Genomic DNA, 27,769 nt, shown 5'->3' with positions numbered 1-27,769 from the left:
TGTCAGTCTCTTAAAACCTCTTTTTCTTCCCAGTCTCAGTATGTCTATATCAGCAGTGTGAAAATGAACTAATATAGTTTCTAAGGTCTTCAAATGCTTCATGCCTTAGTAGACTCAAAGGGATCTCTCCGTGAAATGTTTTTGTGGATGTGGATGTAGATTTTGTTTAATAGATTAGATTATAAATTGATACCCAAAAAGCCTATAAGCTTTTTAAAATATAGTATTAGTATATGTTATTCAATTAAAAGCAGAAGGGATAGAAAAGTAAAAAAAAAAATCTTTTCACATTCCTTTAGGGGATACAGGCAGAAGGCAGGTGGAGAGAAATACTCAGTTATGAACACATGGCACTTCCTATGGAAAAAGAAGGATTCTTCAGAGGGCAAAACCAAGAGCTTGAAACATAACGCCTAGATCCACCCTGTACTCCCAGGCAGAACTTTTCCTTAAACAATGATCTGGCAACATTTGCATGACTGGATTCTGAAAATTCTATGGACGAATAACCATTGAGAACCTTATCTTTTTGATTGAGTGCCTGTATCAGCTATTCTGTGTCCATCTCATCATAGCATTCTGTCCAGGGGAGGAAGCTGGAGGGCAGATAACTTGTTTCTTTAGTTCACAAGTAATTCAGATGGACATAAACTGTATTCCAGGAGTTCTACACATAGTAGAAAACCTGAAGTGCCTCATTTATAGTTGAACCTGATTTACCTGAGGAAATCCTGGACTTTAATGAACTAATGTCATAATAGGATAACACTTAGGGATTTGGTGGGCAGACAGTGCTATATTTTGTATATGAGAGAAAGTGGATTATTTAGTTAGAAGACAGACTAGCAGATTGTATATTTTCAAAGATGGCCACAGCAATATCTTCAATACCATAAATGAAGTGCTCTGACATCCCTCCCATCGAAAGTTAGGATCCATGCTTCCTCTCTCAGGTTTAGTCAGGTTTGTTAGTGTGACAATAAGGCTGGTACATCCAAGAGTAGGTCGCAAAAGGCAATATGGCTCCCATCTGGTTATCAGAGTGCTTACTTTCACAGCCCTGAGCAACCACATGTGTTACAGTTAGCCATGCTGTGAGGAAGTCAAGGCCACATGGTTAGGCTGTGTGTCACTGTTCTAGCCAGTAAGTGGCAGGCAAAGCTGTTACCTTTTGCACTATTAGATTTAATTTCCAGTAATTCTGACTACATTAATATTTCTGTCTCACTTTATATTCACTGTACTTATTTCTTCCTCATTCTAAGAAGAGGTACTTTTTTGGCTGATTTGAAAATATTATGTATCCATTTTTAATTCTGAGGTATTTATAACCTACTAAAACTTTAAGTTTGGATTCCCTTGCAATTTTTCAGTCATTGAGTTCTACATGTTTCTCTTAAATCAGGCTAGACAGTACTTTAAGATTTTATTTATTTCCTCTTACCCCTCTATCTCCCAATATTAATGTCCATTTTGGTATTAGTCTATAATTATATGAACATAATTGTTATTTTTTTCCTATTTTATTCTTTCTGTATTCAGATGACAATAATCTTTTATAAATTGTTCGTTAAGCCCTATTTTACCTGCTTCCTTTAACATTTCTCTTGGTTGATTTTTATCCATTCAATAGGATCTCCTCCAATAAATTTTTTTCTATGATAAAAATTGTAAAGTAACTTTATGTCTCCATTTTAAATCTGTTTAGTTCATCATAACATTAGAAGTATCATATAATTCTTCATATCTTATGTTTTGAAAATATTGCTCCACTATCTTTTTGCCCTTGGTGTTGTTAATAATTCTAACATTTATTTCATTAGAATTGTTTCTATTCATTTAAAAAATTTTAGTTTCACTGTTATGTGTCTGGTTGTGGCTTTTTGAAAGTTTCTGTTTTTATTTTACGAGATTTTTCTAATATAATATATTTTGTCTTTTAAATATTTGAATCTGTTCCATCCTCACTGTTTCAAGTATTTTCTCTGATCAATATATATTTGAACTCCTTCAAGGACTCCTATTTCAGGCAGTTATGTGTCTACTTCTGCCTTACAGACACCACAAATTCTTATTCTTTCCATAATTTTTAATATTTTCTGATGATTTTGGAAGACTTTTTAAACTTAATAATCCAGTTTTAAAAATACCATTTTTGACTATATTATTTTGTTATAAAATCCTTCTATTGTGGTTTTTATTTCCAATACAAGAATTTTATTTTTATAAGGAACTATTTCCCTTTGGCTCCTCTTTATAATTTTATTGTCTTATTTTATGTTACCAATATTTTTTATAGTATTTTGGCTTCTTATTTTTAAATATTTACTTTTCTCTGTATTGTGATCATTCATAATCCCTAGGTGGTTATCAATCACTAGAGTAGAAAATAGAATCCAGAAATAGGACTTGAAGTCACAAACTTTGCTTGTGTCGTGAACTTAATACAGGGTTGAAAATAGTCAAATTGTCTACCTCCACATTTTCTACTGCTCCCCAAAAAGTAAACTTCTCATCAAGGAGGTTATATGTATCTGCTGTTACCAAGTGAATTTCTCCCTTGTTATTCTTCTAGAGCTTGAGAAATGCAGGGAAGAAGGAGACAACAGGACGCCAATGGTCAGGAAGCCTATTTTGATTTTGTTTTATGCTGCTCCTCTGAGCCATGCTCTAGCAGCATCTTATTGCTTCTCTAAATTAAGGCCAATTTATACTAAGCAATACTAAGCATCAGTAAAACATATTTCCTTGTCACTTATCCAGTGTATTATTGAAGTAGAGAAATACATACTTCAGCCATTGCTTTTAGATTTTTTTTTTTTTTTTTTTTCATGGTGAGAGGAGGATACAGTCTCACTCTGTCTCCCAGGCTGGAGTGCAGTGGTGCCATCTCAGCTCACTGCAGCCTCTGCCTTCTAGGTTCAAACGATTCTTCTGCCTCAGCCTCCCGAGTAACTGAGATTACAGGCATACTTTAATGCGCCTGGCTACTTTTGTATTTTTAGTAGAGTTGGAGTTTTGCCATGTTGGCCAGGCTGGTCTCGAACTCCTGACCTCAGGTGATTCACCCTTCCAGCCTCCGAAATTGCTGGGATTACAGGCATGAGCCACCATGCCCATTCTTGCTTTCATACATTCTATTGGATTATTTTTCTCTTTGAACTTAAACATGCAAAAGAAGTAAACAAAATCTGAGAAAACTAAGTTCCAAGATCTCATATTTATCAAATTATGTCTTACTGTGGATAAATTCATTCCTTTATCCCTGAAAATTACATCTTTTAATTTCAGGATCCTTTTTGTTTTTAAAATACTTTCATTTGGATTGGGTGTATTTACCCAATTCCCGTATGCCCATTGTATCTAGGAAGTAACTAACTTGCTTTTGATTTTACAGGCTAGTAGGTGGAAGGGACCTGTCTTTTCTCAGCTGAGACTTGGGACTGTGGACTCCTGAATTAATGGTGAATGAGACTTTGGGAAACTTTTGGGAAGGTGTGGTTGGTTTTGAAATGTGAGGACATGAGATTTGGGAGGGGGTGGGTGTAATGATATGGTCTGGCTGTGTCCCCACCAAAATCTCATCCTGAATTGCAGCTCCCATAATTCCCACATGTTGTGGGAGGGAGCTGGTGAGATATAATTGAATCATGAGGGTGGGTCTTTCCTTTGCTGGTCTGGTGATAGTGAATAATTCTCATGAGATCTCATAGTTTTAGCAAGGGGAGTTCCCCTCCACAAGTTCTCTTGCCTGCCACCATGTAAGATGTGACTTAGCCCCTCATTTGTTTCCAACCATGATTGTAAGGCCTTCCCTGCCATGTGGAACTGTGAGTCAATTAAACTTCTTTCCTTTGTAAATGACCCACTCTCAGATACGTCTTTATTAGCAGTATGAGAACAGAAACTTTGGGATATAAACAGAAACTTTGGGAAAAATGAATGTGTATTGTTTTAAGCCACTAATTTTTGGGACGGCAAATTGGGACACCAAATTTACTAGGCAGCAATTGATACCAAATGCAGCATCTTGAAACTTAATGGGCTAATGAAATTAGCTCTAATTTATATTTAGATTATCTGTTATTTCTTGTTATCTTTTGAATTAAGGATAATGGCCGGATTATATTTAGTTTGTAAGAATGCCAAGATGTCTTTCAAAATGGCTTTCATTCCCACCACCAATGAATGATGGTTCCTGTTCTATATCCACCCTAGCATTTGTTGCCATATTTTTATTTGCACTTTGGCCATTCTAATAAATGTGTAGTGGTATCTCATTTTTGTTTTAATCTGTAATTAATTTTCAAATGAGAGGATATTGAGCATCTTTTAATGTGCTTATTTGCCATCTGTGTATCTTTTTTGGTGAGGTGTCTGTTAAGGTTTTTTGCCCAAATTTAAAATCTTTTTCTTTCTTGTTGAGTTTTAAGAGTTTTTGTATATTTTGGATAACATTCCTTTTTCAGTGTGCCTTTTGCAAATGTTTTCTCCCAGTCTATGGCTTCTTTTCTCATTCTTTCAACAGTATATTTTATAGGAGAAGTTTTTAATTTTTAATGAAATCTAATTTTTCAATTATTTCTTTTATAGACCATGTATTTGGTGTTGTATTGAATAAGTCATCATCATACCTAAGATTATTTAGATTTTCTTGTATGTTATATTTTAAGAATTTTTTAGTTTTGCATTGTACATTTAAGTCTACAACTCATTTTGATTTAATTTTTATGTAAAGTGCAAAATTTTGTGTCTAGATTCTTTTTTTTTATTTTGCATGTGGGTATCTTTTGCTAAAAGACTATTGTTTCTCCAACATATTGCTTTTACTAACTAATATATAATGAGTTACATCAGTCTTCAGTGTTTTGACAAAAGATTATAATGTGCATATAGCATTATAATCATAATTGAGAGTATCATCACCATCTGAAATAGTTCATTGGAGCCTCTTTGTAGTCACAGCTCCATCCTGCAACCCCAGTCTATTGCAAACAATTATCTGATTTCTGTCACTATATGTTTGTCTCTTTGCAAATATGTTATAAAAACAATTATATACTATATTATCTTTTTTGTGTGGCTTTGCACTTAGATTCGTTCTTTAGAAATTCATTTAAATTGAGTGAACTGATCATAGTTTGGGCTCTTATGTTTATGTCCTCTAACAACATTTGAGGACAAATCTTTCTGTACATATCCACTATTTTCATTTTCTTTTGTAAAGATCTAGGGAAGCATTTATCTGATTCACATCATGAGGAAATATGCAACTGTATGAAAAATTGTAAAAGAAACTTCCCACATTACCATTTTTCATTCTCACCAACAATGTATAAGAGTTCCAGTGATGTCTCATTCTTATCCACGCTTTATATCTTTAGAATCTTTAATTTTAGCCACACTGCTGGGCCCTTAGATATTTTACTGTAATTTTAATTTCTATATCCCTAATGACTAATGAGTGGTGTCAGACTTCTTTTTAATTTGCTTATTTTCCGTTTGAATATTTTCCTCAGTAAAGTGTTCACTGAAGTATTTTATACTTATTTTTTAAGGGTTATTACTATTGAGTTCTGTATATATTTTGAATAGAAATCTTTTATCAGATATATGATTTGCAACTATTTTCTTTCATGTGTGACTTAATTTAGCACTTCCTTAACAGTGTCTTTTGAAGATCAGATTTAATTTTGCTAATGTCTACATTTAGTATCCTATATAAAGAATTTTTGCATAAACCAAGGACAACTTTTTCATCTCTTTTCTTCTAAAAGTTTAATATTCTGTGTTCCTACATTCATTTCCATAATCCACTTTGATTTAGTTTTTTTGTAAGTTATGAAATGAGGTTATTTTGGATACATATGTCTAATGTTTTCAGTACTTTATTTTTTTTTTTTACAAAGACTACCCATTCCTCATTTTCTTGGCACCTTTGTGGAAAATAAGTGGTCAGTATATGTCTCATTTTGGACAATACAGTCTATTCTCATTTATCCACTTGAGTATCCTTACTCCAAAACCACACTGCAGATTACTTAAATAATACACATTCCTTCTAAACCATTAATATTTAGGAAAAGGGTGAATAAGCATTGTTTGTAAGCAAACCAACAATCGACTTTTAAAAAATAAATTGGATTCATATAGACAATGAAGATCTGTAATTCTCATTAAAAAATTATGTAGAAAACTTTGGGATACTTTTTGTACTCTAAATATAGAGGGAGATATAATCACTTAGTTTTTAATCACTGACAGTATAATCATGGCAAAACAAATGTTTTACTCTTTCGTGTATTTCCATCAATAGAGGTATATAAGATAAAAATCTAAATGTAATGGCTATAATAGCTCATTGTGAATGATGTATATTACATATAAAGATAATTATTTGATTTTATAGTCTTAATTTTATTCATACTTCTCAATTTTTAACAAAAGGCATGGAAATATATACTGCTGTGCATTATTTTACATCAGGAAATAAAATGACACATGGTACTCAGTTTAAACTTTGGTACTCTCTGTCAGGTATCCCACTAAAATCCCAGGTGTTTCCCAAAAGTCACATTGTGTCTGGCATTGCTGGGTTCCTTGTCTTTCTGACTTCAAGAATGAAGCCGTGGACCCTCATGGTGAGTGTTACAGTTCTTAAAGATGGTGTGTCTGGAATTTGCGCCTTCTGATGTTCAGATGTCTACAGAGTTTCTTCTTACTGATGGGTTTGTGGTCCCGCTGACTTCAAGAGTTCGGCTGCAGACCTTCGCGTGAGTGTTACAGTTCATAAAGGTGGCGCATCCAGAGTTGTTCCTTCTCCTCCAGAGTTGTTCCTCCCTCCCGGTAGGTTCGTGGTCTCGCGGGCTTCAGGAGTGACGCTGCAGACCTTCCTAATGAGTGTTACAGTTCATAAGTGCAGCATGGACCCAAAGAAGCAGCAGCAGCAAGATTTACTGGGAAGAGCAAAAGAACAAAGTTCCCACAGCATGGAAGCGGACCTAAGTGGGTTTCCACTGCCGGTGCGGTGGCCTGTTTTTATTCCCTTATCTGGCCCCACCCACATCTTACAGAGAGCTGATTGGTCCATTTTACAGAGAATTGATTGGTCTGTTTTACCAGAGCTGATGGGTGCGTTTTGACAGAGAGCTGATTGATGCATTTACACACCTTTAACTAGACACAGAGTGCAGATTGGTGTGTTCACAATCCTTTAGTTAGACACAAAAGTTCTCCAAGTCCCCTACCTGATTAGCTAGACACAGAGTGCTTATTGTTTCGTTTACAAACATTTAGCTAGATAGAAAAGTTCCCCAGGTCCTCACCCTACCCAGAAGTCCAGCCGGCTTCACCTCTCAATGGCAGTCCCCACGGGACTTTGCGGCACCTAGCCGGGCACTCCGGCAACCCAGAGGAAGCTCCTCCTAGGGAACTGCGCGGAGTGTGGGGCCCGCTGAGCCGGCGCCCACCTAGAATCCATGCCTGCCCGCCAGCGCTGCGCGCAGCCCCGGCTCCGCCCGCGCCTCTCCCTCCACACCTCCAGCAAGCAAAGGAAGCCAGCTCCCGCCTTGGCCAGCCCCAGAGACGGGTCCCCACAGTGCAGTGGCGGGCCGAAGGGCTCCTCAAGCACCGCCAGAGCAGACACTGAGGTCGAGGAGGAGCTGAGAGCGAGCAAGGGCTGCTAGCACGTTGTCACCTCTCAACATCTACGCGTAATATAAATACAAAAGGAAAAGTTTGTCTCACTTATTTCCACATTTATTTATCTTACAAACCTCAGTTATTAACAGAAGTTAACAAATATTAACAGAAATATTATTTGCTATGATTTATATTAGATTGAGATTCAGAAATTTTTAATGCTGGGATTGTTTTCCAAATAAGCAGCTGTATTTTTCTATATGAACACTAACGTCTCAGTTTTCTCACTGGTAAATAATAAAATTGAACCCAATGTGATCTCTTAGTTATTTTCAGTTTTAAATAGTTCTCAGTATTCCATTTTCAGCTCAGTCACGTAGAAAGGTGAAAAGAGGTTAACTTTTGCACTTACAACAAGAAATTGGAAGGGCACATGGCAAATTAATTACTCTTCTTGAAAATAGGAGAGACTGAGATCACAGGAAAAACCACTGAACTGAAACTCAGAGACATGCAGAAGTCATCAGAAAGAAACAGACCTTTATTTAGCATTTGTCTAGTTGGCCCCAATACCACCTGATAACCCAGTAAGAAGAACCAGCTAGAAATTTATAAAACATTGATAAAGAACAATTGGGAGCCACAGACATAGAGGAATTTACACCCTGTTGCAATATTTTTTCTTCAGGGATACCATAGTTGCTCAAAGGAACATTTGGGAAAACCATGAGAAACCTTGACTGGCGGTGTTGACTGGAGAATAAGACGAGCAATCACTGTCAAAATTGGGCCAGAATCCATCTCTCTGTCTTCCCTATGAAACGTAGTATTTAATTTTTAGAGTGAAGGACAACACAAGTATAGCCTGGGGATGCTTATAAGAACCTACTGCTGCTGGGGGTTGGGGAACGGGAAATAGCAAACCTGTTGCCTTGAGGGAGGGAATGGTATAACTACTAGAGTCAACATTGTATCCGGAGGGAGAGGCAAGAATGTTTCTGAAAACCATAATTCTGAGACCATGTTGAGAACAACAGAGAGCTTTCATCTCTTCTCCCTTTCTTTTGAAAGGAGACAATCACCACTACAATAAATGTTGAGTAAACATATTATGGGAATACAGTTGGGACACTGGTAGTAAGAGATTCTCCTGAGGAGCAGCACAGAGGGGACCCAAAGTCAAAAATACAAAACCTAGCAATCTAACTTAAGACTATGCAAAATTTCTTTCCAGGACTCAGGACTGTCCAATCTTTTGGCTTCCCTGGACCACAATGCTAGAATAATTGTCTTGGGTCACACAAAATATACACTAACATTAATGAGAGGTGACAATGTGCTAGCAGCCTTCACTCTCAGCACCTCGTCCGCCTGGGCATCCACTCTGGCAGTGCTTCAGCCTGCCATGGCACTGTAGGAGCTCCTCTCTGGGCTGGCTGAGGCCAGAGCTGCCTCCCTCTGCTTGTGGGGAGGTGTGGAGGGAGAGGCACAGGCAGGAACTGGGGCTGCCCCCGCCCTCGCGGGCCAGTGCTAGTTCCAGTGCGAGTTCCGTGGGGCATGGGAGTGGGCTCGGCAGCCCCACACACAGAGCGCCGGCTGGCACCCCTGGCCCAGGGCAGTGTGGGGCTTAGCACCCGGGCCAGCAGCTGCGGAGATTGCCCCGGGTCCCCCAGGAGTGCTGGCCCACCGGCACTGCACTCAAATTCTAGCGGGTTTAGCTGGCTTCCTGGGGGGCAGGGCTCGGGACCTGCAGCCTGCCATGTCTGAGCTCCCCCGCTGTGGTGGACAGCCAGCGCCTCCCCAAGGGTGCCGCCCCCTGCTCTGCGGCACCCGGTTTCATGGGCTTCCCAAGGGCTGAGGAGTGCAGGCACGGCTGGGGACTGGCGGGCAGCTCCACCTGCAGCCCTGGTGCAGGATCCACTAGGTGAAGCCAGCTGGGCTCCTGAACCTGATGGAGACTTGGAGAAGTTTTATATCTAGCCAGAGGATTGTATGTGCACCAATCAGTACTCTATATCTAGCTAATCTGGTGGGGACTTCGAGAACTTTTCTGGCTAGCACTCTGTGTCTAGCTCAAGGATTGTGAAGGCACCAATCAACACTCTGTCAAAATGGACCAATTAGCGCTCTATAAAATGGACCAATCAGCGCTCTGTAAAATGGACCAATCAGCAGCATGTGGGTGGGGTCAGATAAGGGAATAAAAGCTGGCTGCCTACAGCTAGCCAGCGGCAACGTGCTGGGTTCCCCAGAAGCTAGCAGGATCATGAACCCACAGGGAAGAACGAGGAACTCCAGAGATGCTGCGTTTAAGAGCTCTAACACTCACCACGAAGGTTTGCAGCTTCATTCCTGACAGTGAGACCACGAATACACCAGAAGGAAGAAGCTCCAGAGACATCTGAATGTCTGAAGGAACAAACTCTGGACACACCATCTTTAAGAAGTGTAACACTCACGGCGAGGGTCCACAGCTTCATTCTGAAAGTCAGTGAGACGAAGAACTTACCAATGCTGGACACACTAACAATAGCTGATGAGCTTAAAAAACAAACAAACAAACAACAAAAAAAACAAACCTCATAATGTTTTTTAAAAAGTTTACAAATATGAGTTAGATATAACATGGATTTTATAACTATCAGGAAGGTATTTCAAAATAACTGTAATTAGCATATTAACGACTCTAGCTGAAAATATAGAAAACATGGAAAATCAGATATTTTTAGCAGAGAGATGAAAACTATGGCGAATGATTAGGTTGAAATGATATAAATTTTTTATGAATTGAGAAAGACTGAATGTATTATATGTACTCACCAGTAGACTAAAAACTTAAGAAGAATCATCTGGTTTGAAGATAATAGAAATTCCCAAAGGGGGGAAAAAACTTAATGCAAGAAAAAACTATGTTTAAAAAAAAAAAAAAAAAAAAAAAAAGACCTTTTGACTGAAGGCAGTGGCTCACGCCTGTAATTCCAGCACTTTGGGAGGCGGAGGCAGGAGGATCACGTGAAGTCAAGAGTTCGAGACGAGCCTGACCAACATGGAGAAATCCCGTCTCTACTAAAAATACAAAATTAGCCAGGCGTGGTGGTGCATGCCTGTAATCCCAGCTACTAGGGAGGCTGAAGCAGGAGAATCACTTGAACCTGGGAGGCAGAGGTTGCAGCGAGCCGAGATTGCTCCATTGCACTTTAGCCTGGGCAACAAGAGTGAAACTCCGTCTCAAAAAAAAAAAAAAAAAAAAAAAAGAACTTCCAAGATTTGTGAAACATTAATATCATATAATCTAACATAAACCTAGTGGAGCCATTGAAGCAGAAGAAAGATGTAAGAGGGATGAAAATATACTGAAAGAAACAGTGGTTAACAGTGTTCTAAATTCGTGATAGACACCAAACAAAAGGTCCATATTCTCATAGAGCAAGAAGGCAGATATATATGAAAACCAAAACAACAGAACATGAACAAACAAGCAAACAAAACTAAACCCAAAGACAGAGAAAATTTTAAGACAGAGAAAAGAAACATATTGCTTAGAAAGACACACAAATAAGAAAATAGCCGACTTTTTACCTGAAGCCACATGAACATACAATGGAGTATTTCTAATGTGCTGGGGGGGAAAAAAAAAATCTTTCAGCTTAGGTAGGAAGGCAAAATTTCACAGTCACTTTTAAGTCCACTTGGAAGTTTCTTTTTTTTTTTTCTTTCTTATAACTGAAAATTTTGAAATAATTGCAAGAAGCTGCTAAAAAATAATAAAGACCAAATCTATGATCCATTATAACGTTTAAACATACAATATTAATACAATCAATAATCACACCCCCACATACTTCCCAGTAAATTGAAAAGTTATGTTCACACACAAAAGGTATCTGTGTGCAAATATTTATAGCTGATTTATTCTTTATTCATCATCAACAAGATGCCGTTTAATGGGTGAATGGATAAACTCCACTGCATACATACAACAAATGCTACTTGGCAATAAAAAGAAATACACAACCGATACAAGCAATAATATGGATGAATCTTAAATACATTTTTTCATGTGAAAGAATTCAATTTATACGAAAGTCTAAAACATACAAAACTTAAGTTTGGGAAACAAATTAGTGGTTGATAGGAAGGCATGAAGGCTAAGAATTTGACTCACAAGGGACTGCCCCAGAGAATTATAGGGTAATGAAACTGTTCTGTATGGCAATTTCATGGCATATATATGAGTATAATTTTTTTTGACTTGTAGAATTGTACACCACAAACAGTGTACTTTATGAAAAATATTACAAATAAATTATGATATTGTGAAATACCAGGACAGCAAGCAGAATGTTGTGAATGAATCTAAGTGTTTCTCATATATATGGCAGACTTCATTGAATGGGACAAGATAAAATGGACCTGACAAGTAACTGAAAACCAGTATTTTATTCAATATTATAAAAATAAATATATAATGAATTATATACACTATATTTGGTATTTTTTTTTTACTCAACTCTGAAACTATTTTATGTATACTAGGGTTGATTAAATATATAAATATATATAATTAGAGCCAAATTTTTCTTCAGAAAAAATACAAATAAGGTATGAGACAAGGCTAGAATAAATCCTATTGTGCTGGGTAAAACTTGAAGATAGCAATTCAAGTATGTATGTCTGTGTGTGTGTGGTGTGTACACATATATACATGCCTATGTATATGCATATATGTGTGTATATGTATGCATACCTATGCATATACAGATATATATACACATACACATATATACACAAAAATATATATACATAGTATATATATTTTATATTATAAACATAGTAACACATATGTTAACTAAAAGATATCTGAAATAGATCTCAATCAATTTAGAGGTTTATTTTGCCAAGGTTAAGGACCATGGCCCATAACACAGCCTCCAATGGTCCTGAGAACATGTGCCCCAGGTGGTTCGGTTACAGTTCGGTTTAATACATTTTAAGGAGATAGAAGTCACAGGCAAAGACAAAATCAGTACATGTAAGGTATACATTTGCTTGGCTTGGAAAGGTGAGATATCTCAAAATTGTGGGGCTTCCACATCATAGGTGAATTGAAGGATTTCCTGACTGGCATTTGTTTAAAAGAGTTAAGCCCTGACTAAAAATTTGAATTTAGCATAAAGAAGTGTTTGAGTTTATATAAGAAGGTTGTGGAAGTCAAGATTCTTGTTACGTAGATGAAGCTCCCAAGTAGCAGTATTCAGAGAAAATAGATGGTGAATGTCTCTTATCAGACCTCAAATTGAGTCAGACTCTCAGGAAAAGACCTAGTAAGAGAAAGAGATTCTCTATAGGTTCCAAATTTCACCCACAAGAGACAATTCTGCAGGGCCATTTCAGAATATGTCAAAGAAATATATTTTGGGGTAAAATAATTTGAATTCCTTCAAGGCCTGTTATTTGTCATGTGATGCTGTATCACAATTGAGTTGGAATTTGGTATCTTATCACTACAAAGAGTCTGTTTTGACAGTCTTAAGATCTTATATTTAATGATAACACTAATCAGTTGTATCTAAACTCCTGAGGAGGAGAGTATAATGAGACATGTCTAACATCCTCTTTCTGTCATGGCCTGAACTAGATTTTCAGGTTTCTTTGAGGTCCACTGGGCCAAGACAGGGATGCTTCAGTCAGCTGGGGTGGCTTAGAATTTTATTTTCGGTACACATATACCTACACATATACTTTCTAAATCTGTCTGCTCAGAGTGCCTGGCACACAACATTCTTGTGCTCAGATCTTAGATTTTAGTTTCTAAGTAACATTCTCCAATAAAAATAAATAAATAAGTGAAGCTTCTTGGCATAATTGCTGATTCTAGGCCTGGGGCAGGAAACTTTTGGCCAGCAAAATAAAAAGTAAGAATATTGAATAGCCTCACAAAGAAGAAAATAAGTATCCATGAGTCCAAACTGACATAATCAATTATATAAGTACATAAATGAGGTAGAATGGCTAAATTTACTTAGAGAATTCCATATAATAAATGTGGAAGTCATGAAAGGAAAAGAAAATAATCATTAGGAAATCATAGTCATTGCTTCAAGCAAGATCTGCTGATGAATGCTAAATTAGTTGACAAACTATTAAGAAGAAACAAGATAGTTAACTAGCTTCAAGATACTTCCTCATACTATTTATTGAGTGCTGTGATGTTTTAAATACATGTCTATACATTCTTTGATGCTCCTCCTTCCAGGAGATGGAGCTTAATTTCCCGTCCCGTGAGTTTGGGTTGGATTTAAGGACTAGCATTTATCAAATAGTATATGAAAAGGGAAATCCTTTTAGTGAAAAATTTACCAAATGGCGCTTTAATCAAATATTCAAAGTTAACATTATAAGTGATAAGATATCCCTGCTATGAGGAGATGAGGGAAGAAAAATCTTCAATTATATGGAACTTTTCCCCTAAATCCATAGTAACCTTAGACTAGTCATGGAAAACAAACAAAACTAACTTTTAAGATCATTATAAACAAGAAAATCTGAGAAACTGAGATAGATTGGAGGAGACCAAGGAGACATGATGACTAAATGCAATGTCGTATCCTGGAAAGAATCTTGGAAAAGAACAAGGGCATTAGCAAAATTTGTAAATTCTGAACTAACTTTAGTTAATACTATTGCGCCAATGTTAATTTCTTAGTTTTCATAAATGTAGTATGGTTATGTAATATGTTGTGCTATTGTGAAATATATACTTGGTCTTTGTATGTTTCCTGGTATATAACTCCTAAAATTTTTGGAAACTTCAAGGTGACCAGTATCTTTTTGTATGCTAATATGTTGATTTAGCTTAACATCTCTCTTAAGTAGCTTCAGGATGGGGGCTACTCACCAGAAAGAACAAAGCAGTGTTACAGAAAAGAGGTCCTGATCCAGACCCCAAAGAGGGTTCTTGGATCTCAAGCAAGAAAGAATTCAAGGCGAGTTCACAGTGCTAAGTGAAAGCAAGTTTATTAAGAAAGTAAAGGAATAAAACAATGGCTACTCCATAGGTCAGAGCAGGCCTGGGGGCTGCTAGTTGCTCATTTTTATGGTTATTTATTGATAATATCCTAAACAAGGAGTGGATTATTCATGCCTCCCCTTTGTAGACCATATAGGGTAACTTCCTGACATTGCCATGGCCTTTGTAAACTGCCATGGTGCTGGTGAGAGTGTAGCAGTGAAAACAACCAGAGGTCACTCTTGTTGCAATTTTTTTTTTGGTTGGTTTGGCTGGCTCCTTTACTGCGAACTGCTTTATCAGCAAGGTCTTTATGACCTGTATTTTGTGTGACCTCCTATCTCATCCTATGACTTACAATGCCTTAACCATCTGGCAACACAGCCCACTAGGTTTCACCCTCATTTTACCCAGACCCTTTTTAAGGTGGAGTTGCTCTGGTTCACATGCCTCTGACTGCAAGATTAGAGGATTGGGACTTTCAGCCTCATGCCCTACCCTCAAGGGAGGGGATAAAATTCAGTTGATCATCAACGGCCAATGATTTAATCAATCTTGCCTATGTAATGAAGTCTCCATAAAAACCCAAAATGATAAGGTTTGGAGAGCTTTTGGAAAGCTGACTTAGCTGACTAGGGGGGGTTACTGGATAGCTGAACATAGGTTCCTGGAGGGTAGCACACCCCACCTCTATGAGACAGAAGTTCCTTTGGCAGGGATACTTCCAGACCTTGTTCTATGTATCTTTTCATCTGATTATTTTTATCCTTTAAAACATGTTTTGTAACAAACTGGTAAAGGTAAGTGAATGTTTCCTTGAGTTCTGTGAGTCCTCTAGTAAATTAACTGAACCCAAGGAGGCAGATATGGTAAACCTGATTTATACTCAGTCAGAAGGAGAGGCAAAATAACCTGGGAGCTTAGGATTGCTGTCAGAAATGAGGGGCATTCTTGTGGAACTGAGTCCTCAACCCGTGGGATCTGGCATTACCTCCAGGTAGAGAGTGTGGGAATTGAGCTGGGTGGGAGAACATCCAACAAGGGCCTGCTGTAGAATTTATTGCCTGCTTTGCCCTTTGCATATGGTGTCAGAAGCATGTTGTGAGAGTATAGTAAGAGAAACTGAGTTTGTTTTTTCTACTCAGATATTCACATTATGGAAAGTTTTTAAGTTTATATTGGAATTCTTTGTACTATTTTTCTGTAGATCTCAAATTCTTTAAAAATAAAAAGGTTAGGCTAGGCATGGTGGCTCATGCCTGTAATCCCAGCACTTTGGGAGGCTGAGGCAGGCAGATCGCGAGGTCAGGAGTTCGAGACCAGTCTGGCCAACGTAGAGAAACCTCATCTCTACTAAAAATACAAAAATTAGCTGGGTGTGGTGGTGTGCACCTGTAATCCCAGCTACTCGGGAGGCTGAAGAAGGAAAACCACATGAACCCAGGCTGAGGCGGAGGTTGCAGTGAGCCAAGATCGTGCCACTGCACTCCAACCCCAGCAACAGTGCGAGACTCTGTCTCAAATAAATAAATAAATAAATAAATAAATAAATAAATAAATAGGCTAAAAATTATTACATTTAGGTGGATTATAACATTTGTCTTTTCTAGATCTCTGTAAGGCTATTTAAAAATGTAGAAATGAAGTAGTTTTGTCCGATGACCTTGTTACTTAAAAATCCTAAGAACCCACTCCAGCCTGGGTGACAGAGCAAGACTCCGTCTCAAAAAAAAAATAAAATAAAATAAAAATAAAAATAAAAAAATCCTAAGAACCCTGTATTGTTAGAGTGCTATAATGTACAATGTAAGTTAATACATTTGTTACCTTGTGCTGTGGTTTTAGTACATCCCCCAAAGGTCATGGGTTGAAAACTTAATCCTCAATGCAGCAACATTGAAAAGGTGACACCTGTAAGAGGTAATAATGTCATAGGCCTCTTCCCCCATGAATAAATTAAGGTCTGTATCATGAGAGTGGGTTAGTTTGACCTCTTTTCTGTCTTGTCTGCTTTCTTGCATTTCTGCCTATCTGCCATGAGATTATGCAGCAGGAAGGCCTAGTCAGATTCCAGCACCATGCTCTTGCACTTTTCAGTCTTCAGAAACTTGAACAAAATAAACTTCTTTTCTTAATATATATTACCCGGGTATGGTATTCTGTTATAGCACTAGAAAGTGGACCAAGTCACCTTGGATAAGCAAATAAAAAGTCAAAATATTTTGATTCACAGATTTATAATCATGATAAGTAAAATAACTTATCTACTTCTGAGGGTTAAATTATCTAACTTTTACTTGGAGTTTTCTAAAAGACCTAAAATGTTTAACTATGGGTCAACCTTTGCCAGATACGTTTCATTTACTTATAAAAGTCTAAGAATACTGATTTTTTTCTCAATTTGCTTATGCATTTAGAATTATTATTTTTAAGAACACCCAGCTAGTCTTCCCCACATCTAATTAATCAATATGCACAGAAAACAAGTAAATAAAAACATGAGAAAGACCCTGAAAATTTAAAGTATAAAAACTAATGGATTGATAAGAAAAACAGTGCCTCCAAAATGGTTTATATATATATAAGTTATGTATATAATACATTATAATGTATATTTATAAAAATATATAACTTTATAATAATTTATAATTTTTAATATTATAAATTATATATACATATTTGATAAAAATATTGATATTTTAACCATATATATATACACACACATATATATAACCATTTTATATATATACGGACAAAAATTTTACACCACTGGAACATTTCATTATTTTGGCAGGATTGTCTTTGGGCAGCACAACCTTGAGGAGCAATTTGGCAACATCTACTGAGGCTGAAGTAACAGCCATAGACAGCCATAGACAGCTCAGTAATGAAATCATTACTGACTGTGTACACTAGAGTGTACTCTTACATATGTGCAAATTTAGTAGATGCTCCCTGTCCTTTTGGCCTGCTGAGTTCACCTATGCTTCTTTAAACAGCTACTGACTTGCTGCTAGACAGTAACTTCCTGTTTCTATATTACCCTTCTCTACTCAACTCCTTTCTCTGAAAACAAATGAGATAGACACATTCCTGATGGACACAGGAACACTCAGTATGTGCCTGTGTTAACACTGCCTAAGGAAAATCCTCCGCAATTGGGGCTAAAAGGCAGTGGTTAAATCTTGTAGCTTCCTTGTACTGTGGTAGAACTAACCCAAGGTATGTCCACAGAATACCCAGTAGGATTGTGACTCAGTTGTTTAACTGTGGTACTCAAACTTGTTAAGAAGTAACTTTATTGCCCATTTTCTCTTGCCTATTTCCCTTTCTCTCTTTTCTCATTTGTGGTGCCTGGGATTAACTTCAAAATAAAGTGTCTGTTTCCAGATCCTTGACTCCATTGGATTTTGGGGGGAAGGATTAAGACTAAACAGAATATGAGAATGTCCATTCCAGCATGATTTGTAATAGTAAAAAATCAGCAAAATTGAGGTTTTTAAATTTTATTGTTTTATACCATCTTAGCAAAATAAATCAAGAATTTATTTTTACAGCCAGAACAACTGAGAATTTACATCAATTTAATACTCTCCGAATTAATATTCAGAGATAATAAATTAATAATATCTTTATAAATTGGAATTGGAATTAATTTATAATATTTCCTTATGTGAAGTCCATACTAAGATTATCACTTTTTGGTGTAAGTGTGGAACATACATTCAACTGACTACCAAGTGATGGGATTAAATGCATGCTTAGAAATGAATACAGATACCAAGTTCTGAATAAGTGGTCATGGTAATATTTATTCCCAGATAATTGCAACAAATCATGTAGAAATTATTTATTTCTTAGATGAATCAACAACTCAATTGTATAATAATACTGTGTATTAGTCTGTTCAAGCTGTCAGAACTAAATACAATAGACTCAATGGCCTAAACACAGAAATGTATTTTCTCATAATTCTGAAACTGGAAGTCCAAAAGCAAGGTTCCAGCAGGGTTGGTGTGTGGTGAGGGTTTGCCCCTTGGGTTGCAGATGATTGGGTGCCACCTTGCTATGTTAGTAACATGCTGTCTTGATCTTTTCTTTGTGCCCTCCTGGAGAGAGAGTGAGAGAGAGAGAAAGAGAGAGAGAGGAGAAAGATATTTTTATCTCTGGTGTTACTTCTTATAACAACATTATTTCTATTGGATTAGGGTCCCAATTTAATGATCTTATGAAACCTTAATTGTATCTGTAGAGGCCTCTTCCCCAAATACATAAATACAGTCATATTGGCAGTTAGGCCTTCAATATATGAATCTGGGGGAAGGAATATAAATATTTAGTCTATAATATACTCACATTCTGTACTCAAGACCTTTTATTAAAATAAGTTATAAGAAACTTATCACCCACTGATTACTAAGAGGCTTTGGGAACCATATGCAAATAATTTTTTAATCTTGACTCTTCTAAGACTTTATTACAAACTATTCATAACTAGAATTTAATATTTGAATAAAACTTTTCAAATTATGTGCTATGAGCACAATGTACAAGGATATTTCTGTGTGTTTCTTGCCAACGTGCCAAGATCATACTTCATTTCCAGGCACAGGAAACAGTGCATTGTATTTACCTAAATATTTAGAAAATCTTCTTAATATTGACCCATAATATTTATTCTTATAATGTCTATACATTTGACATAAATCTGCCATCTGGAAAATGCTGACCATATGTGTTCTCTGATTCCAAGTATCACTTTATTTATTTTCATGGTAACCTAGCTTCAGAACAACTGAAATGCTCAAACTGAACACTGTAGTATGGATACTGCCTGTCAACTAACAGATACTTTTTCTGTGATTTCCTCACAAAAAGTATTAGCACAGGCTGGGCATGGTGGCTCATGCTGTAAACCCAGCACTTTGGGAGGCCGAGGGAGGATCACCAGGTCAGGAGTTCGAGACTAGCCTGGCCAACATGGTGAAACCCCATCTTTACTAAAAATACAAAAATTAGCTGGGTGTGGTGGTGAGCGACTGTAAGCCCAGCTACTCGGGAAACTGGGGCAGGAGAATCATTTGAACCCAGGAGACGGAGGTAGCAGTGAACTGAGATCCTGCCACTGCACTCCAGCCTGGGTGACAGAGCAAGACTCCGTCTCAAAAAAAAAAAAAAAAAAATATATATATATATATATATATATCTCCACAATACAGAAACCCTTTCTCATACTTTCTCATAATGCCATTTCAAAATTAAAGTTATTTGTTTTGTTGTTGTTGTAGTTGATTTGGTAAAAGAAGAAGAAGAGAAAAATTTGAATATGAGGGCAATCTAAGGGCAACATCTGTCAACCCTTTGATTGCCAGGGTTGGTACAGAGGATCTGGCTGGCTAGACAGGTGTTCCCTTCCTTCCTCACTGCTCCATATGCACGCCTCCCAAAGCTGTGTGCTCAGTAAAAGAGGAATGACCATCCCCGATGGAGGAGGACCCATCTTCACTCAGGGGTATGTAAGTAGCTGGGCTCCCCTGCTAGAACTTCCAAACACGCTCTCAAGAAGAGACAAATCAATCACATGATACTATTCTTCACCTGTCTTGTTTATTATTTATTGATTTATTTGTGTTGCCATTGTTGAATGCTTGATATAGAGTAAGTTTGGAGAAAAATAAATTAAATGGTAAGAACAATTCAGTTATTATCAAATTGAACAGCTGTACATGAAATAACATCATTATTGGTATTACTTTATTACTGTTAGGTTTTGAATTATTGTATTCAAGTGTAGTTCTTTCAGATATTGTTACTCTATTATCATCTCTAAATTTGTAAGTTGTTTCTTACTTCACAAGGACATAAAGACTAGAAACGAGCTTCCTTGCCATTGAGGTTCAGCTGTATCTAACTGGTAAGAGAAAATTTCTTGGTGTTGTAGAAGAGCAGAAGCTATTGTTCTCATGCCATGGCTGAGGATAAATGTGTGGGCTTTGACAAATGACAGACATGGGTTCTTACCCATTGATTTTGGAGATCTTCCTGAGAATCAGCTTCTTAGGTGTGGCAGGCAACCAAAATAATTGTTAATGGCTTCTTGAGATTCCTTCACTTAAAAATATCTTGAAAGCAGCTTTTCTGACTATCATTTTGCCACCTCTCAGCAGTTGTGTTGGCCACCAGTTCTGTGTCTTAAACCTCTTTAAATGTAAAATACTTACAGTGCTTTCAGTTTTAATGTCTAAACTCTTATCTATTCAGTAATGGATATTTGCCATTCCCTTCTAGTAAATATCTGGTTTACTAATGGATTATGTGTTTATGTGAGAAAAATCCCAGAATTAGCAAAATAATCAATCCTATTAAATTAACCACATACCTCCATCACACCTAAAGCTCTCGCCGCTTTTCCTCATTCTTTCAAAAATTTGTTTCATAGTTTCAAACCTCCATGCTGATAGTTTTTATCTTTTTAATGATATAAATCGAGAAAATATGTCAGGGAATAAAATTAATATAATTTCAATACATTTATTTTTATATTTTATTTTGTATTACACTTGATTTTTATGATGAAAGTCAATGAAAGTTATCAAAATTTGGAAAAATAAAAATGAGATGAAATATATTAAAAGGAAATCTTTACACAAATTTAAAGGAGTTTAATGAAGCAGAGAATTTTTGGGGAATCCAGTAGCTCTCAAGAGCCAGCAGAGAAGTTCAGAGATCTCAGTTCTGCAAAGTAGGTAGGCAGTACATATGGACAGAAAATGAAAGTGAGGTACAGAAACTGGTTGGCTTAGCATTTTACTTGCTTGGACATGGTCTGATCAATTGGCAGCCTGTGATTGACTGAAGCTAGTCTGCTGTGACTGGCTGAGGCCTAGCAATTTGTTACAATATATACTCCTAAATTAGGCTTTCAGTTTGTTTATTTAAATTGTAGTTTGTTATGTGGGGTACATACATGCAGTACTGAGACAGCCTCAAACCAAATTTAATTTACTTAAACAGTCATCACCTCAATCTTAATCTTGGCAAAAGAAATACTAAAATAGGATGAGCCACTGAGGAATCTTTGAGCCTTCCAAGTAAAATGGCAAACTTCAAGTTACACTGCCTTACTAGAGGAACTACAGAGGTTAGAATTCTGATCAAAGACTTAAAAAATTGCCATCCAGTGAACAGACACCTGGTTAAAGTTAGCTCTAAGGAGGCAAATATTTAATAAATGGCAGCAAAGAGCTGGCTGGGTGTGGTGGCTCATATGTGTAATCCCAGAATTGTGGGAGGCCGAGGAAGGATGGTCACTTGAAGGTTGGAGTGGTAGACCAGCCTGGGCAACATAGTGAGACCCTCTATCTACAAAAATAAAAATAAATAAAAATAATTAAATAACTAAATAAATAAGACCTCGCAGTTTTTGCTTTAATAAGCCAGGCTTGAAGTGTTCAGTGTTTTTTTTTTTTTTTTTCCATTGGAAAACAATCATTTTAAGATTTCACTGTATTCTTGCTGAATTGTTAACATTGCTGAGCTGATTTCACCTAAATTATGGTAAGGATTAATCAGAGACCCTAAACTCTGAAGGAAGTAGCTTAACTATTTTTCCAGAACTCACTAACCACAAGTCCTAGAAAACTCCCAAGGGCAAGTTTCATATTTCTGGCCTCATTTTAAAACTGAAATCATTTTGGGGAAAATTCTAAAGAGTTTGAAGAGAGGGATCCAAAAATTTCAATTGCTTCTCTGAAACCTTGGAATCCTGCCTGTTAATAATCTCCATGCTCTTTGCTTAGAATTTACCCACAGAATTAACTGACAGGAAACTGCCCATCACCCTCCACCCTCCCAGTAAGACTGTGCCAAAACACTCATCAGAAACCACAATGACAAAAATAGATCCAATTGACGACTCTGCAGTGACGAAGAAACGGATGTACTGATTTAAGCTATCTTCATTATCTTTTTCCTTTTTTTGATGGCAAAAAGAAAGAGAAAGCTACGTAATAGCATCTGGGCAAAACAGCTTGTACACCAAGTTCTGCCCTATGTAATTTAAAATATTTGAGTTCTTATAACATCTCTGAAAAGCATGGCTTTTAATACAAACACCACAAACATACAGTACAGATCATCTAACTATAGTCATGCTTCTGGGCAGAGCTTGCAGCAATAGCAAAAATAATAAAAGAAAATTCTCTTTGTACAGCTGAATGGCTGCACTAGAATTTTCAGTGTTCAGATGTAATTAGAAAACAGCTGTGAAGGAAAATCAATTGTTCCTGGTAGTCAATGGCTAATTTTCCACAATCAAAATAAAGAATGCAATATGACATGTTTGTAATGAGCAAGTAATTGTTTCTCTTTTGTTTATTGTTTTAACATTTTTCCCTTTATTTGTGAGAGCTGTCATTTGCTTGCTTCAGGACAACTTCTCCTAGTCTTTGCTTCTCCCATCCATATTTAAATACTAGCAACTGCCAAAGAGGCTACGCAGTCCAACTCAGTTTATTCACGATTGCCTTGCTTATGATGGTGATTTGTGGACTTGCAAGGAAATGTTGTCCTTGCTTTTATGAATTCACAATAAAGCTTCCATAAACGGAATGATTATTAAACACTAGCATTTATTCATGGGATTTAACTTTGATTCATTCTGCAAAGGTCTCATGTGTCAAAAAGATGCAGTTCCCAGAATTCATTGACCTGCTGCTCCAAGTGTGTCTGCATTGCAAAACAAAACAAAACTGAAGCGACCACACAGCCCTTTTTTTATACCCTTCAATCATTAGCATAGACTGGAAGGTATTGGTGTAGCAGATGGATAGAAAAGTCAAACCTCTGTGGTGCACACTTAGAATGTAGATGGTTGGAAAATTAACTTAAATGCTAGAATAGACCAATGAGAGTAAAATTGTTTTATCATGCAAAAGAGTCTGGTTGAGAAACACCAAGAGGATTAACACTCCTAGGCTGTTTCCAGCTGATACAAAAAGAAGAAATAATGTTTATATTATATAGTGAAATTAATGTCTATATTATTCTTTTTCTACACTCATATTTTTCTGGAACATTCTTTGAAAGCAAATATAGGGGGGCGGAGCAAGATGGCCAAATAGGAACAGCTCCAGGCTCCAACTCCCAGCGCGAGCGACACGGAAGGCCGGTGATTTCTGCATTTTCAACTGAGGTACTGGGTTCATCTCACTAGGGAGTGCCGGACAATCGGTGCTGGTCAGCTGCTGCAGCCCAACCAGCGAGAGCTGAAGCAGGGCGAGGCATCGCCTCACCTGGGAAGTGCAAGGGGAAAGGGAATCCCTTTTCCTAGCCAGGGGAACTGAGACACACAACACCTGGAAAATCGGGTAACTCCCACCCCAATACTGCGCTTTAAGCAAACGGGCACACCAGGAGATTATATCCCACACCTGGCCAGGAGGGTCCCACGCCCACAGAGCCGCCCTCATTGCTACCACAGCAGTCTGCGATCTAACCGCAAGGCAGCAGCGAGGCTGGGGGAGGGGTGCCCGCCATTGCTGCTGAGGCTAAAGTAGATAAACAAAGCCACTGGGAAGCTCGAACTGGGTGGAGCTCACAGCAGCTCAAGGAAACCTGCCTGTCTCTGTAGACTCCACCTCTGGGGACATGAGGTGGAGCTAAACAACAACAACAAAAAGCAGCAGAAACCTCTGCAGACGCAAACGACTCTGTCTGACAGCTTTGAAGAGAGCAGTGGATCTCCCAACCCGGAGGTTGAAATCTGAGAAGGGACAGACTGCCTGTTCAAGTGGGTCCCTGACCCCTGAGTAGCCTAACTGGGAGACATCCCCCACTAGGGGCAGTCTGACACCCCACACCTCACAGGGTGGAGTACACCCCTGAGAGCTTCCAAATTAAGAATCAGACAGGTACACTCGCTGTTAAGCAATATTCTATCTTCTGCAGCCTCTGCTGCTGATACCCAGGCAAACAGGGTCTGGAGTGGACCTCAAGCAATCTCCAACAGACCTACAGCTGAGGGTCCTGACTGGTAGAAGGAAAACTATCAAACAGGAAGGAGACCTACACCAAAACCCCATCAGCACGTCACCATCATCAAAGACCAGAGGAAGATAAAACCACAAAGATGGGGAAAAAGCAGGGCAGAAAGGCTGGAAATTCAAAAAATAAGAGCGCATCTTCCCCTGCAAAGGAGCGCAGCTCATCGCCAGCAACAGATCAAAGCTGGACGGAGAATGACTTTGAGGAGATGAGAGAAGAAGGCTTCAGTCCATCAAACTTCTCAGAGCTAAAGAAGGAATTACGTACCCAGCGCAAAGAAACTAAAAATCTGGAAAAAAGAGTGGAAGAATTGATAGCTAGAGTAATTAATGCAGAGAAGGTCATAAATGAAATGGCAGAGATGAAAACCATGACACGAGAAATACGTGACAAATGCACAAGCTTCAGTAACCCACACGATCAACTGGAAGAAAGAGTATCAGCGATTGAGGATCACATGAATCAAATGAAGCGAGAAGAGAAACCAAAAGAAAAAAGAAGAAAAAGAAATGAACAAAGCCTGCGAGAAGTATGGGATTATGTAAAAAGACCAAATCTACGTCTGATTGGGGTGCCTGAAAGTGAGGGGGAAAATGGAACCAAGTTGGAAAACACTCTTCAGGATATCATCCAGGAGAACTTCCCCAACCTAGTAGGGCAGGCCAACATTCAAATCCAGGAAATACAGAGAATGCCACAAAGATACTCCTCGAGAAGAGCAAATCCAAGACACATAATTGCCAGATTCACCAAAGTTGAAATGAAGGAAAAAATCTTAAGGGCAGCCAGAGAGAAAGGTCGGGTTACCCACAAAGGGAAGCCCATCAGACTAACAGCAGATCTCTCAGAAGAATCTCTCCAAGCCAGAAGAGAGTGGGGGCCAATATTCAACATTCTTAAAGAAAAGAATTTTAAACCCAGAATTTCATATCCAGCCAAACTAAGTTTCATAAGTGAAGGAGAAATAAAATCCTTTACAGATAAGCAAATGCTTAGAGATTTTGTCACCACTAGGCCTGCCTTACAAGAGACCCTGAAGGAAGCACTAAACATGGAAAGGAACAACCAGTACCAGCGATTGCAAAAACATGCCAAAATGTAAAGACCATCGAGGCTAGGAAGAAACTGCATCAACTAACGAGCAAAATAACCAGTTAATATCATAATGGCAGGATCAAGTTCACACATAACAATCTTAACCTTAAATGTAAATGGACTAAATGCTCCAATTAAAAGTCACAGACTGGCAAACTGGATAAAGAGTCAAGACCCATCAGTCTGCTGTATTCAGGAGACCCATCTCACATGCAGAGACATACGTAGGCTCAAAATAAAGGGATGGAGGAAGATTTACCAAGCAAATGGAGAACAAAAAAAAGCAGGGGTTGCAATACTAGTCTCTGATAAAACAGACTTTAAACCATCAAGATCAAAAGAGACAAAGAAGGCCATTACATAATGGTAAAGGGATCAATTCAACAGGAAGAGCTAACTATCCTAAATATATATGCACCCAATACAGGAGCACCCAGATTCATAAAGCAAGTCCTTAGAGACTTACAAAGAGACTTAGACTCCCATACAATAATAATGGGAGACTTCAACACTCCACTGTCAACATTAGACAGATCAATGAGACAGAAAGTTAACAAGGATATCCAGGAATTGAACTCATCTCTGCAGCAAGCAGACCTAATAGACATCTATAGAACTCTCCACCCCAAATCAACAGAATATACATTCTTCTCTGCACCACATCGTACTTATTCCAAAATTGACCACATAATTGGAAGTAAAGCACTCCTCAGCAAATGTACAAGAACAGAAGTTATAACAAACTGTCTCTCAGGCCACAGTGCAATCAAACTAGAACTCAGGACTAAGAAACTCAATCAAAACCGCTCAACTACATGGAAACTGAACAACCTGCTCCTGAATGACTACTGGGTACATAACGAAATGAAGGCAGAAATAAAGATGTTCTTTGAAACCAATGAGAACAAAGATATAACATACCAGAATCTCTGGGACACATTTAAAGCAGTGTGTAGAGGGAAATTTATAGCACTAAATACCCACAAGAGAAAGCTAGAAAGATCTAAAATTGACACTCTAACATCACAATTAAAAGAACTAGAGAAGCAAGAGCAAACGCATTCAAAAGCTAGCAGAAGGCAAGAAATAACTAAGATCAGAGCAGAACTGAAGGAGATAGAGACACAAAAAACCCTCCAAAAAATCAATGAATCCAGGAGTTGGCTTTTTGAAAAGATCAACAAAATTGACAGACCTCTAGCAAGACTAATAAAGAAGAAAAGAGAGAAGAATCACACAGACGCAGTAAAAAATGATAAAGGGGATATCACCACCGACTCCACAGAAATACAAACTACCATCAGAGAATACTATAAACACCTCTACGCAAATAAACTAGAAAATCTAGGAGAAATGGATAATTTCCTGGATACTTACACTCTTCCAAGACTAAACCAGGAAGAAGTTGAATCCCTGAATAGACCAATAGCAGGCTCTGAAATTGAGGCAATAATTAATAGCCTACCAACCAAAAAAAGTCCAGGACCAGATGGATTCACAGCTGAATTCTACCAGAGGTACGAGGAGGAGCTGGTACCAATCCTTCTGAAACTATTCCAATCAATAGAAAAAGAGGGAATCCTCCCTAACTCATTTTATGAGGCCAACATCATCCTTATACCAAAGCCTGCCAGAGACACAACAAAAAAAGAGAATTTTAGACCAATATCCCTGATGAACATCGATGCAAAAATCCTCAATAAAATACTGGCAAACCGGATTCAGCAGCACATCAAAAAGTTTATCCACCATGATCAAGTGGGCTTCATCCCTGGGATGCAAGGCTGTTCAATATTCGCAAATCAATAAACGTAATCCAGCTTATAAACAGATCCAATGACAAGAACCACATGATTATCTCAATAGATGCAGAAAAGGTCTTTGACAAAATTCAACTGCCCTTCATGCTAAAAACGCTCAATAAATTCGGTATTGATGGAATGTACTTCAAAATAATAAGAGCTATTTATGACAAACCCA

The sequence above is a fragment of the Macaca nemestrina genome, chromosome 5 (assembly GCF_043159975.1).
Source record: "Macaca nemestrina isolate mMacNem1 chromosome 5, mMacNem.hap1, whole genome shotgun sequence".
Taxonomy (NCBI): domain Eukaryota; kingdom Metazoa; phylum Chordata; class Mammalia; order Primates; family Cercopithecidae; genus Macaca; species Macaca nemestrina.
This window is presented reverse-complemented; position numbering follows the sequence as displayed.